We start from the raw sequence: 13979 nt of genomic DNA, 5'->3' as shown, positions 1-13979 counted from the left end.
TTGGCTACATGTACTAAAAGAAATATTGAAACTGAACCCTCACACATGTTCAAACTCATGCTCTTCCGGATTCTAAAATCAACAGTATAACTTGCACTGTTTAAATAAAAGTTAAAATTTTCTTATATGTCAATGCTGAAAAAAAAAATTTGCAGTTATTTCTAATTATCAAGAGCAATGATGCTAACCCCTACTTCTGAATGCATTTGTTGTAGTGAGCTGTCTGCATTTCTGTTTCTCTAAAACAGTTCACAAATAATCCTGTCAGATTCATTCCTTTTTGTGTTCAAACAGGGTTTTTTTTTTTCTGTTCCACAGGTCAGGTGATACTTTGTTAGTCTTATCTGTGCCATGTGTGACTCGATTTGAAAAAGCGACTTCAAGTATATTTTGTTTTTGTTTCTTTTTAGTTTTGAAATGGCATTTTTATTTTTAAGTGACAAAGATACTGTGTGCTTTTTTATGCAGTGTCTTGCTATTTTAAAGGTTCTCATGTCATTGTAGATACTCTAATGCCATTTCACTCAAAGAAAGATGGCATTTATTTGGAAGGGATTGAGTCATTGTCAGCTACCTGGAAGACTGGTATGAATCCGACATTGCTCTGACTGGCCCTGTTTGTTTATTTATTTGCACTTCAATTTCTGTCAGAAGTTCTAAATAAATTTACAGTAAAAACACTACTGCTGTCACCAGAAGTGAAAGGGTTTTAGTGAACACAGGTGGCATTAGTGAATGCCAACAGCAAACATTGCCATGACTTGAGGGAAAAAAAAGAAAGAAGTGAGAAGGGAGACTTGGCAGGTTACCCAGAGAGTCTAATCCACATGGTGGGGGGGAAATTCAGACTAGTAGTCCTTGAGCTCTCCATGAGAATGACTGGTTTCTTCCCTTGAAAAGATAAGTACATTTACCTCAGCACTCCAGCTGTGAAGTTACAACTTGGGGAATGATTTGCTTGTCAACACCAAAGGTTACAGCAGAAGAAAGAGGCCCGAAGATGTGCTCACAAGAAATCCTGATGAGCCACCTTAGGAAGTGTGTTTCCATCGTTTGTACATCTCCACAACAGTGGTGTTTATAACACCTTGATCCAATTCATCTGTTCAGCCTGCACGTAGATTCATTGTTCATTATCCTGAGATCACTTCCTAATCTCCAGGTACTTCACAGTCCTGACTCTTCTGCAATGTCAATAGGTTTTGAAAGTAAGAAAACAAAGTACTCACTGCTTTAATTTTGATTTGCTAAGTGAAGTTAATGGTAAGAACCCTTTTCTCTGTGGTATGACTTTTAATATGACTATTAAAACATATCTCACATTGAAGTAAGGAAAAATTTCAGACTTGCTAATAAAAACTTCCACGTTTTCCAGCAGCCTAGGTAGCAGTTTCCTCAGACATTTTACCCCATAGAGTATGTATCTGTAAGCAGTACCTGTAAACAGACCTTTTTTTCCCCCAGGGCACTGAAGTTTCACTTCAGAACAGCCATAAGTCCTTTAATCTTCATAAGCAAAATAAAAAAAAAATCTCAATAGTTGCCTGCTATTTACATTAACCTTCGAAAAGGTCTTCTGTGTTCTATATATTCAAGACAATTTTCACCTTTATCTGAAAAATTCAGATTGATACTAAAAGCTGCATGTTTCCAAACCAGTACCACTCCTCATAAATTATCCTTTTCCAACAGAACAGTTGTGTTGAGAGTTGTTTTACAGGAAAACAAAACAAAAAGAAATTGAGACACTATATTTACTAGTATGTATATATCATCCCATTATAAATTACTCTCTGTCTGACCAGTTACCTTTAGATACAAAAGTTTCTAACAAAAATGCACTCGGGCATTAGTTGCTTTTAGACTCCTGGGTTTAAAATGTGTCTGAGAGCAGATGTTCCAGGAGAGGGTGCAAATTTCAATTCAGTGAAGTCTAGCTTTTTGGAACCTGGGAATAAGATGCTTTTGAAAATTTTATCCATTTTTTTTTTTTTTTTACAGAATCTGCTGAGCTGGAGAGGACCTACAATTTCCTTACTGGTCGTACTTTTGCGTCCATACTTTTTTGTTAGATTCTTCTTTCATATCTTTTTTTCTCATCATATACATTCTTTCCTTTTTAATATTCTTTCTGTTTTGTGTGGTTAAAATCAGTTTGCAGTAGAGGCTTTAGGAAGAGCTCCTTTGAATATCAGAGAAAAAAAGAATGGAATACCAGAGAAAAGAGAATATGACCTTATCCAGTTCTTGTGTGTATATATATATATCTGAACAAGAAAATGAAGTAATTAACATTACCTCTTTATTGGTTAGCTTACCTGCTTCTCAGAGAGCAGACTCCTGACTTACCAAAATCTTGTAAAGAATTTAATCTGTATTCTAGAGGCTTCCCTAGATGTCTAGAAGCAATTTCAACTTTTCCCTCTTATATCAAGAAGGAAATTCGAGCCAGTGAGTGAAGAGCGTTCAGAGCAAAAGGCATTACATTCAACAACACTTTAAAAAAATTAGGCATGCAGTGAAAATGCAGCTTGGAGGTAGAATGCACGTTTTGGGCAATTATAGGCGAGAGATTTTTTTTCAGGTAGCACGTTATTTGTGCTGTCTCATTAAACTGACAGCTTCTTAGACGGGGGAGAGCAATTTGACTTAATACGATATTTATTGCATACATATTGCCATTTGGACACTGTAATTCTTTAGTGGAGTAAAATTAAAAGCATGGGTTAATTGTGGGTATAGCCAAAAGTGAATTTCAGGAGAGATGACTATGTAGCAAGTCCCTTTAAATTAACAAGACATTGTGTGTGTGTGTCTGCAAGAAGGAAAACAAATGTTACCAGTCATAGGAGATATTTTGGCACACTAGTAATTGATTAAATATTTTCATAGACTTCCGACTGTCTAATGTCTATATTCTTTTTGAAACTTCAGTGATTAACTTTGTTTGTTTTAAGAACCAAAGTACCTTCTGTGACCAGCACAACTGAGGTATTTGGACACATCTTCAAAAACATGATGATTTAATTGATTCCTTCTTGATTTCCTTGTCTGAATCCATAAACTTCAGAAACAATGTCATACATTGTGTTAATGTCTTGTCTACTATGTGTTTATGTCCTTGTTACTTACTTTATTTATTCATTCTAAGCCTTTCACTTTTGTAATAAACTTTTTTGTAATGCAATAAATTCCTGAGAAAAATACTGCAATGTTACTTCAACTGCAATGTTAAATGATTTCATGGGATGTGTCACCCAGCATTCAGATTACACAATTTCTACTTAGAAAAAAACCAATAATACTGTATATCATAGGTAGAGGAAGAAGTTTATATTTAAACTGAATGGATTCAATGAATCTGTCAGAGTACTAGGAAGAAATATGCCTTTTTTTGTTTAAGTGCTTTACTTAAAGCAGCTTCTCTAGAGAAGTTTAATATCCTTTGTAAGGGAAAAAGTTTATTGGTGGTTTTTCCTTTGTCAATCATGTTGTTTTTACCAGTGCTCTTTTTTACAGGAGAAATTCCTCAATAAAACCTTGCAAGTCATTGCTGAGTGGGCCCTGCACACCAGGTATTCCCAGAAATGGTACGAGAGGTTTTGGAGAAGACCTTTCGCTTTTTAAAAACGTTATTTTCTCCATCTGGCCACATGTAAAACCAAGTGTTTTCAATCTGTTTTGTCCTTGTCTCCTGTGTTCTTTTCTTTTCCCTTCTCACATCTCATTTTTCAGTGCTATGCCTCTACTTTCTGCACTTCCCTCCCTGCTCACTTTCTTTATTGCTCCCTCTTCCCATTTATTCAAAACCAAGGCAGGTGCTATGTAACCCCACAGGAGTACATTTTTCACTCTCCCTGAGTACTCTAATAGCTGTTTCTATCAATGCCTTATTTCTGTGCTGGACTTTTCCTGTGTCAACAGCCCCACTGAGTTTAGTGCATCTACACACCCAAGTGAAGTTACTCAAAAAAGGTTTTGAAGCATTTGCTGGATGAGAACCTGCAACCAGGGCTGGCATTTTTATAGAAATACTCAGCATGTGTTCCAGTCACTGCTTAAATATCAGGAGAGCCCCTCACAATAGGGTTTGTTGGACTGAAGTGATGCACAGACCTGTCTCAGGCGCTCTCTACTTACAAAGAAAAATAAGAGGAATTGCTGAGCTCAGAACTATGCTTGATCATATTGGAGGGAAAACAATAATGAATCGAACATTCTTGGGCAAAATTTGTGAAGACTAATGCAGAAAGTTAAAGGCTTTTTTATTAAAATTATAAAAAAGTATCAAAAATTATAGAAATACCTGGTGTTTCTCTTTCTGTGTGCTTCTGGCACATAGCATTATAGCTGAAAAGTGAAAAAGAAAGGGTTATGTTTTGCCCTTGAGAGTGATAATATGATTACAAGAAGACAGTTTCAGATCTGCTGAATATTTTAAACCATACACTTTAATGTGTGTTTCATTAACTTTGGGGTGGGAATGAAAAGAAGGCTCCTTCATGATTTTTTCTTTTTTTTTTTTTTTTTTTTTCTGTTCCACTTCATTATTAAGCAATGATGCCAAGCTGTTCACCAGGATTGCTGCTAGCAGTCTTGAACAGCTTCTGCCAAGTGTGATTAATGCAGATCAAACAGAGTTTATTCAGAGGAAGAGATTGGCAGATAACATTTATCATCTCTTAAGAAAGTTGGGATTTCCAGACTGAGTCAGGTTGGTGATAAACTTAGAGGCTGAAGGATGTTTGACCTCCTAGTTTGCATATTTTTCAGAAGAAATTTGAATCCATTTTGATTAGATTTGAAACCTGAAGAGAAGCTCATTTACATGCAAAGCCTCTTCCAGTGGTTAACTTTGTTTTTAAAAGGACAAGGCATACTGAGACTGTTATCAGTGATTGTACCTTTTGTCATAAGAAGAAAGACTAAGGGTCACTCAGAGCAGTCTGCTGCTGGCCAAAACAGAATCCTCAGGCTATATGTAGTGTTGGGGGGTGTGTGTGGGGGGGGAAAGGCAGCTTGGATTTAATTCCTGGATGTGCTTTTTTACCTTGGGCAATCAGGCACTACCATTCTTTTTTTTCCCTTCGCTTGACAGTATAGACTTTTCAGAGGCCCAGGTTCAGAGGAGGGCTAAAACACAAGGCAGCAGCTTGCTGTCTTAGGTGAATATCTTTTTAAATAATGAGAAGATTTTAATGAGAAAACCAAAAGTTGTTTAGTCTTTACCTTTCTCAAAAGCCATTATCTTCAGGCCAGTTTCCTGGCTGCTGAGCAACACAAAAGCTGTGTTGAGAAACTCATTCCGTTTCTAAGATCTATTGCTTGGCCTTGAACCTCTAACACAAACCTCTGCACAAAGATCTTCTTAAAATAACAGTTTTCCACTTCCTCCACCTTCCTCAACCAAACACAGCCCTAATAGCAGCCAGTGTAATAAAAAGTGTCCAGCACATGAAAGCAACTTGCTAACTGTATTCAGCTCATCTCTGAGACACCCTGTGTTGTCTCACCTGTTCTGAGGCAGCAAAAAGCTCATTAGTACCAGATGAATCATGTCCCCAGGCTCAGCCAGCTCATCCAGCAGAGGTTATTGCCCATATAAAGCTGTCTTGGGCAGAAAGACCTTTGCTTCCCTCCCATTTTGCCTTACGCTGGCATAACCTATTCTACCATAGCATGTATTTCCCTGCAATGACAAAAGTCCCTTTTTGATATTACTGTGACCTAAGACATCTGTTCCTCACCACCAGTTTCCATAGACTCACTCTTTTGAAAGTGTCGCAGTTCCCAAGGCTCCAAATTATAAAGTTTGTTTGGTTTGTCTTTTTACAGAAAGGATACCCCAGGGAAAAAAAAAGATTGATGGTTTAGAACACACAGTTACTTTCCTATGCAGGAAAAGTAAACAGAGAGAAACCTATTTTTGTTATCTCGTTGAGTAGCCACTTTCAGCTATTGCAGGTAGTATTTTTTGGCGTAGTGGTTTCCTCAGTATGGCTGAGACCATGGCTCAGATTTTGTATTCCTAAACAAAAACCTTTTAAAGGTGCCCTTTTGTTTATTTATTTATTTTCTGAAGTGTTCTGAACATCTCAGTACTTCTTAGAAACACCTACCTGCTACTGATAACTTACTTTCATATGGGTAACACAGGTTTAGAAGTATGGTCTCTCAGAGAGACCCTGTGCTAGACCTAATTACTTTAGTGGGAGCCTCACCCTCGCCAGTGGCTCTGGCAAAGAGGCATTGCTGTCTGAGACCAAACAGCAATTTTAAAAGAAAATAACAACAAAACCCAACAGTCCAACACACATAATCTAACACTGGAGTTTGTGCCATGGCTCATCTGGCAGATGTTCTGAAGCGTGTGCCTCTGACTATCAGAAGTCTGGTTTCTGTGCTGTTTGCAAATGATCATTTCTGCTTTCAGTGGTGATTCTGTTCCAGATCCCCACGGGCAACGGCAATATGTTCCACTTACTTTCAGCTTTCACTGGACCAATATATTTTTAAAGTCATAGTAATTTAGAGTTACGACCAGAGTAATAAGGCTGTACTCAATCTATCCTTGGGGTTGTTTCTGGACAGCTTAGTCTTGCGCTTAGTGCTGGGAGAATGTCGGCTCCAAAGCCTCCTGAACATCTTCCTCCTGCCACACTGGAGGATTTGCAAGCCTTGTCCTTTGCCTGCCCCTGCACAGCAGCACCTTTGGGCTGCTGGCTCAGGCAACAGCACAGCTACACGAGTTGCTGTGCTAAGTTCATCACTCTGTTTTACTCCTTTGTTTATGCTCCAGAGGCAGGAGGTGTGACACTGGTCTGCTCCAGGAGCTCGGAATACAGCAATGGCACCCCCGTGCATAGATATCTAACTATCTTTTTGAGGTCTTCTTACAGCTTCCGAATTAAATTTTCTTCTCTTTAGTTCTCTGCAATGCCACTCTGGAAACTGTTGCAGCTCGTCTCTCCTCTGGCAAACATCCACCGCTCCACTGTCCCCCCATATCGTGGTCAGCTGCAGTAAAGCTGCTGAAGGACCTTCTGATTCACATTTCAAGGTACAACTGCAATCAAGCCCAGCTCAAGGCTTTCCAGCGCTACAGGCAAAGTCACCTTTGTCACATGGAGAGTAAGGGGCACAAGCCACTTGAAGCAGTTCCTGTTCTGAGTAAGGACAACTCAGAAGAGGGCATGGGGCTTGGACAGTGAGGTGGAGTTTTTGTTCCTATCACCTCCAGTGATTAGAGCACGACTGCCCACCCCAGTCAGCATCCCCACCCTGCCCATCACAGCACAGAGGCAGCTGGAGCAACACCCTCCTCAAAGGTGGCAGCTGAGACTACAGACAACCACTTGCCCCTTCCCTGCACACACTCACACCCAACCAGCCTGGCCTGCTTGTGACAGCAGTTACACCAAAGAACGAGCCTCTCACTGTCATCCCCAAACCTGCCTCTAGCGAGGGATGGCTGCAGCCCTTCCTAATGGTAAACCTGCACTGAAACACAATTTGAACATTCATAATCTCCTATATCGGCTTCTCATACCATTAATGCCACCAGTGATGTGACCTTTCAGCAAAGTGTCAGGTACTAGCAGCAGGCTCTGGATTGCAAACTTTAATTAAAAACTGTATTTTAAAATAAAACTCAGTTTATATGCACCGATAAGTGATTTTTCACTACGTGAAATTTCATAGGGCTTTGCTGAGGAAAAAAAAAATCATTGCAAGCTTCCTATTAATTTCTGGCTAGCTGGGTTTCAAGGACAATTTTATTAAAAGTGAGCAGAGCTTTCCATAATAAAACCTTTGCAGTTGTTATGACCACCTGTGCTACCTCCCACCTAGATCCACCACGTGACATAGCAAAGCTAATTTTCCCACTTCCTAGCAAGGAAATTGAGCTGTTACAATTTCAGACGATAGTGCTTACACACACATATTCTAGACTTCATTATTTTTCTGTGTGGCAAGGCTGGAGCTGGCAGAGGTTGTGTCTAAACAGCTTTAAGAGCTCTTTCTCTATGCAGCAGGGTATAAAAGTTTAGATAAAATCATTAAAGTTTCTGAATGGATATGAAAGCAAGAAAAAAGAGGGAAATAAAACTGGGTTCCTGGTTGAAGTGCAGAGCTCTGTACAGAAAAGGTCTCAAAGGAGACAATCTTAATGGATTACTGTTAATAAACATTACAGTTTATTAAACAGTTTATAAAACAAACAACAGGGTGGCACTCATCTGAACTGAAACACAAACAGGGAAATGATGACTCTTGAGGCTTACTCACCACAGATAAATTGCTTCCTGCTCTCTCCTCAGCCCTAGGTCTAGGTTTTATGAAAACACTAATTGCTCCCCACTGTCACTCTCAGCCACCAGTGACTCAGTGAAAAAGAAAAAACACCAAACAACAAAAAACCCCATACACCTGCTTGATGGGCTCCCTGTGGATCAGCCTTTTTTTGGTTGTGCCCATCTCTTTTTAATTTCACAGGGTAAAACCCATCAGTCTCAGCCACAAAGAAAGGGCAGGAGAATTCACTTTAGGGAGAAACTTGGCAAGCTGAGAAATGGAAGGTAAGGGAGGAGATTATAATTTATGCATAGGGGTAGTTTACATGCTGTCTCCTCTCCATGGTGAGAATGTAGCAAGCTGTCTAATTGGAGCCTGGTTTTTGGCTCCACTTAAATTCCTCAGAAAACATTGCACTCTACAGTCTGCATAGTTAGATTTTGTAGCTTTTGGCCACAGCAGAAGCCTAATAAAAAATACAGGGATGAAGAGAGCAAGCTATTTCAGGCAAAACATTCGGGAGCAATGCAAAGAGGTCACAACTGGTGAGAATCTGCACAAAATTGGATTAGGCACAGATGAAGTATCCGGTCATCTTTCTACCCAAATTCATAAATATATTAGCACACACAACCATCAGTGTCACATCTTGTGTTTATATCCAGCAACTGCCCTCTTCACTGGTCTCTGACAATTCTGATCAATTGTTACTGCCCTTCAAAAGAAATTTTGGTTTCAATTTCAAATCCTACCCCGGGTGTTTCCAGTAGATATGTGTTAAAAAAGGTGCAGTGACACTCTGGCAGGGGATTGGGTGGAGATCCTTCTTCCATTTGCTCAGAGCCTGTGCAATACCTACAAATGAACACTTCATTACCTAAATACTTGTTCAATAGGTTATTAATTTGAAAAAAAATTCCTTAAAAATTTAATTCCCACTATGCAAAAACTAATGTTAAAACAGCAACAATATCTGCTAATTCAGTCAAATAAAGGGGATACCCATCCACTAAATTATGTAGTTTTGAGAATCAGATCCTAAAGATGCAAGTCTGGAAGCCCTAAAAGTTTCATAGCTGACATTGAGGGGAGCGAATTTATTGAGTGAGGACAACACACCACCGGGCAGGGAAAAGGAAACACTGATCTTGAGTGTTAACATGGGCTGTGTCACCGTGGGCACCAGCCCCAGCTTCATGACCTCCTGTGCCTCAGTGTTCCTGCAGCCTGCAGCCAATAAATAAGAAGAATTTAAGTGTAAAGTGTAGACTAGAGGAAATCTGTATATTTTGGTAAAATGCAGTTAGGTATATGATATTTCAACTTCAGATGGGTGTTTTAGCAAACTGGTGTGAGTTACCACTTTTGAGTGAAGCTAGAAAGTGCAACTAATAATGAGGTTTAAGGAAAGACAACTTAAAGAAAACGCAGAAGGGTAAAGCCACAGCTTTGGAAGCATCCTCTCTCTGAAACTGTTTACTGAAGTCACAACCTTTATTAACTGCATTCCTTTCCTCCTAAAAGACAAAATTCAACTATAAATTATTTGGAAAGGCCAGACTCTCCACATTAATTTACTGAGGCTTTCATCCTTCTGCACAGCAGTGTATTTTTAATACTGCTCAAAAGGTATCAAGTACCTTCTTTCCAACCTATTCACCAGCTCTAAATGGGATTTGACATTACGAGGTCAGCTTTGCTTTGCCTCTTAGATGACTAACAAATTCGCAGAGACAGAGGTTCACTGTTCTCACATGGATCAATGTTCAACAGACCACTGGGTTTGATGGCAAACATTTAACTTTCAGCCATTAAGCAGAAGAGGAAATGCAGGTTGTAACAAATTACCTGGCGTCTAAACAATGTTAAAGTTGTCCATTAGGAGTGCCTGTAGACAGTGCAACAGCACATTAGTTTTAAATTGCAAAGTTCAGTCAGTGGAGTGATAGAGTTCAGATCTGAAGCGTTTTACCAAGCTGTTGAAAGGCCTGTACAGTGAAATGTATTTAAAGTGAACAAGAGTAGAATGGAAATACGTTTGGATAGTCAGAAGAATATTGCAATCCCCCTTGTCCTCCCCATCCCCTGCAAAAGCAAACAAAAACACTGAAAAGCACTGTAAACTATAATGGTAGTTATAACAAGTTTTTCTATAAAATTGTTATATTAAATTGATTTTGCTGTGTTTAAACTATGTGTGCATCATGAATAAAATATATATTTACCATGTTGATATCACAGTATGTTTTTCCTACCTGCTATGAGCTACTCTTTTCTCCTTTACACTCATATCACCTATATGTCTGTTCACATCAGCTTCCCAGTTAGGAGTAGTTTCCACCTTCAATAAGACTGGAAATCTATATAAGGCAGAGGAATACAGAGAAGGGTTACATAAAGAAGAAATACAGATAGTGGTACTATTTGGGACAGGGGTGTAGGGATGAGATCTTTCAACGTTTTTCACTTAAAAAAAAAAGCTTCATTGAAAACTATTTCGGACTATTTGGCAAATTTCACTTACCAGTTGCTTTTTACTACATCATGGATGAGGGAGCAACAAAAATTATATTGCTCATGAAAGATTGGTGTGAAAAAAGTCAAAGATGCTGGCGAGATCAAGCTTCCAGAACAGATAGGAAGCATGGGTTTGTTAGTGAACTATCTGGAAATGCAGCCAGAGGCGTGATGCAGGGAGCTCTCATACAGACCAGTTACAGGTGTTTGGTTGGCTCTTGGTGTTTGCCTCCTCAGCCAGACTCCCTGCTTTGAATTCCTCTACTCCATTTTTGCTTGGCTCCAAACAGAAATCTCGTCTATTTATCTCCACTTTCAATCTGTGTTGCAGTTCCTTGAATAATCACATCCTTCTGCCACACCAGGGATCCCAAAAGGAAGCAGACCAGACTTGAGCAGAGGGTTTTTAAAACATAAATGACAACATGAAAATAGAATTCATATAGGTTGCAGAGAGAGTGAGAGTAAATTATGCTTTTCTGTTTCCTAATATTGGGAGTACGTGCTTTGAGAAGAGGATGGCTAAATGTAGGGAGTCTCTTTGGAGGAAACCTGAGAGACAAAAAGCAGAAGAGAGACTGATGGAGAAAGGGACAAATGTAAGGAAAAAACAAAAACAGGAATGAACCTCAAGAAACTGGAAGGAGAGAGGTAGCAGGAAGGGGAAACAGGTTAAAGAAGTTATGAAATAATTTATTTTATACACTTTATGTGGTCAAATAATTCCACTTTGTTCACAGTGATAGGCGCAAATTCACCAAGGCAATATTTGGCATAATATTGCTCCTTACAGAGGGTTTTTTTCCATTAACTACCAGAGATGTTGGTTATAAATATATGAGGCAACCTCTGTGCATTTTTACTACTCAAGAAAATAGCAGGTGGATAAATAAACACCAGGCACAAAACTCTCTCAGCCTGGAAGACCAGGAGAACTCCTCCCCCATGAGTACTTTTACTTGTCAACACCATTACTTCTCAAGAATGCACAAAGATATTGTCACTTGTAACTCAGTGGAGGAATTTACTCAGCTTCACAAATCTAGCAGCCAGAGGAAATAAATACCAGTAATAACATCTCTCATTTTCTTCTACAAAGACTGGATAATTTACAGACCTCATGCTCAATTTCTGCAATTATTGTGGTAATCAATGCATCAATACTCCAGAGACTCATCACTTTAGATATCCAGTATAAATGTTTAGCTTTCCAGAAATCAATTGAAAGAAAACTGCCTAAGGAAACTACCTGAGGAAAAAAAAAACCTACATAAGAAAATTCTTACCAAAAAAAAAAAAAAGAGCAAAATTCAAGCCCATAAAACATAAAAATTTTAAAACGTTAAAATTGAGCATCGTATACCAACTTTCAATATGAGCCAAAATAACTCCCAAAAATGTCAGAAAGGTGCAGCTTTTAGTCACTGTGCTTGCTTTACATTATCTTGGAGTAGGAAACATTTCACAACCAAAGGCCATAACAACGTTGCTCAGAAGGATATATCTAAAGGAAGTATTCTGACTCCTCACTGCTGTTTGTATGAAAGTTACTGTGACAGATGTTTCTGTTCTGTGTTTGTAACTACTAAGACAGTAGTTGCTCTTATTTTTACAGGAAGAAAAATATTGTTTAGCATTTTTTCAGGACCGAGGACACAATTTCAAATCTAGTGCCTGTTACTGTTGACCTCCAACTGAGTTAGAAGAAAAGAAAAATATACACCCTGAAGATCATGGAACTTCACTGCTATATATGCAGTCATCCATTATTTTTACTTGACATTAAAAGAAGATTAAGACATCCTTATTAAGATTATTCTGTGCAAATAGAACAAAGCCCATCTACCCTGAATGAGGCATTACAAAGACTTTTAGGCATATTAGTACAATGATGCCTAGAGCACAACAGAATTCTGCCATGGACCAAACCAAAGACCTCTCTGTTCTTCTTTTCTATGTACCAAGTATTTTGAATAAAAGCTTTTTTTTTTTCCTCTCTTGATGCATGAAGCCAAAGAGCCTTCATATATATTTATGTTACTATAAGCAGAAAGCAACAATATGCCATCTAAATGGAGAACAACCTGTATCTTTTTATACTTGCTTCTACATCAGTATCTCTCAGTTTATTCATCCTGTGGCGATGAAAGCCAAGGTCAGATTAGCAGCATGATTAAAAAACCAAACCTGCATAAATTTGTATTAAAATTTATCTTGTACTTCTACTTTACTGTGTGTGACACTTGTTTATTCCTCAACGAATTTGGTTTTTTTTCCACAGCCATTTTTTAACAGGTAGCATGGAAACTACAGTGTTTGAGGTGACTAGTCAGCATTCATTGAGAGCATTAAATACATTTTTCTATGTTACCAGTTCTGTTTTGTTTTCCTTATTGCAATAGTCTTCCCTTATTCTCAGTAGTCTTGTTACCACTGAGCTTTTCAGAACAGCACTAAGGTCTTTTTCTTCAGTGACTAGAGGGGCACAAGAAAGGTTAAAAAATTCTTGACAATATCAGGATGTTCAGCAAAGAACAGAGCAACTTGGCAAGATGTGTAGGAGTTCCTACTCAGCCATTTCACACTTGTCAAGGTCAAGACTTCAGTTCCCTAATTTTCAGTATCTTATTCTTGACATCTTTAAGTTATACTTTCACATACCAGATAACGACACCATTCTCTCAGGAAATACTCCAGCAAGGAACGGGAGAGCACCCAGTCTCACTACTTTTAGGGTTTTTTTTCTCCATCTCTCCCTGCTCTGTGAGGGGAATTGCCATCATTTCCTTGGAGAGAGTGTGAGCAATGAAGTTCTGGACTATATTTTTGCCAGTGATATCAATGGTGAAGAAGAACAATGGTACAGATGTGTCAGAGAGATATTCTTCCTGTCCTGTTTTCCAGAGAACCTCACAGTTGTTGCATAAATTAGAGTTGGTTGACGGTGTGTTGTGTTGGGACTGGGTAGCTGACAGCCTGGGGACTGGACAGCTTTCACCTGGAGTTCTAAAATTCTAAATTCAGTTTGCTGGAAAATGTTGCCCTGGCAGCAGAGAAATCACAGTTGATGTAGAAATAAAAAATAATAAAAAAAAAAGATGGGGTTCCTGTGCACACAAAAAATGAGTGGAAAAGAAAGCATTAGCAGTCTATCAACACCCAGGGTA

The 13979-nt window shown here is 38.7% G+C and overlaps 1 long non-coding RNA gene across 1 annotated transcript in view; it reads right to left on the bottom strand.

The window, feature by feature from the left end:
• The window catches only part of LOC127467522 (uncharacterized), a 146081-nt gene that overhangs the window by 2271 nt on the left and 129831 nt on the right, over positions 1 to 13979 (bottom strand). The window contains exons 2-3 of the long non-coding RNA XR_007903153.1: positions 10551 to 10655; positions 4307 to 4350 (exon numbers count right to left, since the gene is read on the bottom strand). This is a non-coding gene — a long non-coding RNA (uncharacterized LOC127467522). The remainder of the gene's footprint in view (positions 1 to 4306; positions 4351 to 10550; positions 10656 to 13979) is intronic.

This window comes from Manacus candei, unplaced genomic scaffold, assembly GCF_025592945.1.
Source record: "Manacus candei isolate 608988 ecotype Guabito, Panama unplaced genomic scaffold, ASM2559294v1 h1tg000014l, whole genome shotgun sequence".
NCBI lineage: Eukaryota > Metazoa > Chordata > Aves > Passeriformes > Pipridae > Manacus > Manacus candei.
This window is presented reverse-complemented; position numbering and strand designations above follow the sequence as displayed.